General features: G+C 39.0%; 1 long non-coding RNA gene across 1 annotated transcript; it reads right to left on the reverse strand.

Annotated features, from left to right (window-relative positions):
• Nucleotides 1-3,037: 3,037 nt before the first annotated feature.
• LOC141629205 (uncharacterized) lies at nt 3,038-3,882 on the reverse strand. The gene is made up of 2 exons (XR_012537243.1): nt 3,757-3,882; nt 3,038-3,251 (listed from the first exon to the last, which is right to left on the reverse strand). It is a non-coding gene; the product is annotated as an uncharacterized LOC141629205 (long non-coding RNA).
• Nucleotides 3,883-4,451: the final 569 nt, after the last annotated feature.

A 4,451-nucleotide genomic window follows, 5' to 3' on the forward strand; every position in this document is an offset into this window, starting at 1 on the left:
CTATTCTAGGTATTTTTCTTACATTAAGTTTGAAGAGTCTAGGAATTAGAATTTCTCAAAAATCATATGTTAAACTTGTTTTATAAATCGATACTTTTTATGCGACGGAATTCGTCAGTATTTATAAATATTTCAAGAAAACCTTGATAAGTTTGCAATTTGAGGAAAGTATATTTCACAAGAACTTTAGATATGTCTCTTAGGGTTCCAACTCCACTAGTCTTGCATCGTTTGGATTTTTATTGAATTAATTATGAATTTTATAGTGAGACTGAACTGTGCTGTAAAGCGGTAGAATTAGAGATTTAGCTTTAAAGTTGTCAAAAGGATTAGGACATGATGAGTATAGGATAAGTGCATGATTAGTTTGTTGGTTATGTAGTAATTTTACATAATTATTTTATGTAGGTTATGGATTTGTAAAGGATTAATTTTGATTGCTTGTATGACTCAAAGATTTGCGAAAAGATAGGAAACTACTCAATTGAATGTTATTCTTATTATTGTTACTTGTTTGGCTTGTTGGATTAATAGAATTGGACATGGCATGAATATTATTGGCATTAATCTATTATATTGGTTTAACTGAATTTTATTCTACTGGGAGTTTCTATCTTGAAAATTATATTCTTAATTCATGAGTACTATGTATATTGTTGGATTATCACTGTTATGTTGGTTTCTATTAATTAATGTTGTTGTTGGAATTGGGAGACGAGTATTGTATAGGCCAGGCAAGGGGATGGGGAAGGGTCGTGGACCTGAGGATAGACTCTGTGTCGGGACTGTGTGTTCCTAAGACTGTGTGTCTTAGTGTGGACTGTGTGTCCAGGAGCATCCAGACTGTGTGTCTAAGGAGGGACTGTGTGTCCATTAGAATATGTGTCTTGAAGTGGATTGTGTGTCCCGAAGTGGATGTGTGTCTTTGGTTATGATGTATATTGTGTAACATTGTTTATTGCAAGTTGTATTGTTCTTATTCATTGTTTAGTTTTCTACTCAACCGTTTGGTTGACCATGTATTCGTTAAACACCTATAATGAACCAATTATTGGGGAGCAAATTGATTGACAGGTACTTGAGTTAGCTGACTTGGGAGCTCATGGGGATGTGCGAAGATTTCGGTCAGTCTACCTAAAAGTCTAGATCACATGGTTTCAATATTTCAGTTTATTTAGTTTCGTTGCGTAGTAGATTGTATTATTAAAAGTTTAATTTAATCAGTTGTTTAAATTATAATAAAACTTTTAGTCGCTAAATTTTAATCTAAAGTACTCCGGCTTGTTGTACTTTGTTATTCACTAACTCGGACAACCGAGATGGTAACGCTCTCATTTACTTGGGAGGCCTAGCTAAAGGCTCCTGAATAAATGAGGGTGTTACAAAATTCTTCTAGTTTAAAAGTACCCATGAATTAGAATTTGTATTGGAGTAATAATTCTTCACCTTATAAGTTATACTCTCTCCCTCACGGGCAATTGTTATCCTTTGGTTTTGGCACAAAATTCAATGAAAGAAGAGGGGGGCAATTACTAAATGACAAGTGGATTAAATTGTATGTGAATGATGAAATTACTCATCAAGTTCATTCTTAAAATAGAAAGAACAATAATTGACTGAGATACATCAAAACGGAATAGGATAACAAATGACCGGAAGAGAGGGAGTATATATGATTTTTTTTATTAGGATATTGGGTGTCATTATATTGATGTTCCATGCATCCAAATTTTTTATATTAAATATTCATGCATATATTTTAATAGCCGCCCTATTAGGAACCCGTTGACTGACCTTAGACACATATTTGACCTATTGAAACTCTTACTCTATAAGCCTTGCGTCATAGTAACCTTTAGGAGGTGGGAACTCGATCTTGTGTAGGCTACTCGATCGAGTAGTCTACTGATTCGATCGAGTAGAGGCCACTCGATCGAGTAGGCTCCATACTCGATCGAGTATGGCGAGTTCAGCGTTAAGTTATAAATCCTAAAGTCGTAAAACCAAATCAATTTTCATTTTATTTTCTCCCAAAAACTAATCGAAGACACACCTTCTCCCTCGCCATATTTCAACCCTTTTGAGATCCCTCACACTTGGAGACACCATAGGGACGGAGGCTTGAGTCGGGTCGCGGTCTTGTCGCCGGAATGTCAAGCATAGGTAAGTCATCATCATCATACCTAGGTTTCGTTGTGGTTATGGTTGTTAGTAATAGGGGTTTTTCCTACTGGTTTTGATAGGTGTTGGTGGAGGTTGCCTTGCCTTTATATTGATGTATGCGATGTTGGCTGCTGATTGCTAAAGCTAGGTTTTCCCTACTAAGTATTGTTGATTAGTTGTCATGTGTGGTACGTGGTATTTTTGATTGTGTGATCATAATTGTATGTGGTTCGTGAGGTGCGCCCTCGGCTGAGTGGAGTTATTTTCGGGAATGGCTTCACGCCCTTGATTCGCCTCTAGTGGTTCCCATCACAAGGGGAATGTGCACATTAATTGACATGGGTTATTCGCTCTATGGTTTTGAGCGGGGCTTAGGTGGTAAGGCTGCAGTTCCCACTGGCGGTGTGGATTACTAGTTGCGATTGGTAATCTAGCAAGATTGTACCTTCGGCTAGTCAGGTGATTGGTGGATTATTGGAGTTGGAGGTTTGTGCTTAACGCTTATGTTGTACTATGTTTTGTATGTTGTTCTTCTGTCACTGACCTTGTGTGGTTTTGTGTGTGTTTCTTTCTTGTTGTGTGTTTACGGTGATCCATTTTGTTGAGCAGTCAATCTTAGCAGGTGTTGTATAGATCTTATCTGGGAACGTTGGAGGGACGTGTCCTTCACCGAGTCTTGACATGGAGTAGTCTCACCGTAGTTGTTTGGTTCACCAATTGTATCTTTCTTTTGTCACAACAAAAATAACGCGGAAAACTGACGAACATTCTGACGGATTGTAACACCCCGGTTTATGAAGGAGCCTTTAGCAAGACATTCCCTAATAAACCGGACTGCTACCATCTCGGTTTCCCGAGGTAGTGAATAACAAAGTACAACAATACCAAAGTACTTTAAATTAAAACTTAACGATTACATGTTTATTACAAATTATCCAACTAGACTTAATATAAGATAAATACAACTCGCAGCGGAACATAAATTAAGTGATAAAATCTTCTATGTGGTCTAGACTTCTAGGTAGATTGGCCAAGTCCTCACGTATCCCGTAGCTCCCAAGTCAGCTAATCTTTAGTACCTGTCAAATCTGCTCCCCATTATGGTTCATCACAGATGTTCACGAATACACAGGGTCAACCACGAGGTTGAGTAGGGAAAACAATGAAACAACAAAATATGATATGCATGCTCCTCCGTCTCCTCCACCTCCATCTCAACTCATATCTCACAACCCGGAACGCCCAGCCATACCGATCCCCGGTAGACTATATATCGACCGTAGTCGATCTGCCAGCTCGCAGCTGAGGACACCAGGGCAAGTCCTGCAGAACCCGCCTGGGCCTTATCACAACATCATCATCACCACATCTCATCACCACAACATCCTCCATCTCCAATGCATATGAATGCTCAACAGTAAACAATGCAATACATTATGTACATCAATGAATGAAATAATGCCAGCTACCAAAAGTTGTGATAACCCACTCAACACGAACAGTTCAGTCAACCATGTCATACCGTCATCAACAACCACGAATCAAGTCAACACATTTAACAACAACGATAATAAGTCAAGTGTATTTCCCTACCTCAAAGTGCCAGCAAATCCAATTAAGCAGTTAAAGCAGTCCAGAAAACAAAGCAATGCATTTGATTATCGATCCTTCACGAATCCGTCACCTAAAACAATTATAATATTTATAATTACTAACTACTAAATATAGACATCTCTCAAAATAGAAACTTTCCCGATATAGTAACTTTCCACTTTAATCAGTCCCGACTCAAAACCCGACTTAAATTATTTAACCGACTCGGGAATTAAATTAAATAACTAATATGATAAATAAAATATCGAACGAATTAAACGTTTTAAGAAAACCCGATTTAAACATTTGAACAACTCACAACCCAACTTAAACCCGTCTTTAATTATTTAAAAGACTCGGAAACAAATTAATTAATTAAGGATACGATAACTTAAATAACAAGGACACGAATCAAACCCGCTAAATAACACGCCCCAACCACGGTTTCCAGCCCATTTCCCGACTCCACACGCCACCCAACCACCGTGACAACCACCAGCCGTGTCCCCCACTTCGGCCCAGCCACCAACAACCACCCCCACTGGGGTCGACTCCCGCCGGCGAGTCAAACCAGCGCCGCCAATTGGCCTGGTTCACCCCCACTCCTCACCAAACACCCCATTTCCACGACTCACCACCACCGCAACCAACAACTACCCACTGCCCAAACAACCACCATTCGACTTGCCACCAAC

The sequence above is a fragment of the Silene latifolia genome, chromosome 2 (assembly GCF_048544455.1).
Source record: "Silene latifolia isolate original U9 population chromosome 2, ASM4854445v1, whole genome shotgun sequence".
Lineage (NCBI taxonomy): Eukaryota > Viridiplantae > Streptophyta > Magnoliopsida > Caryophyllales > Caryophyllaceae > Silene > Silene latifolia.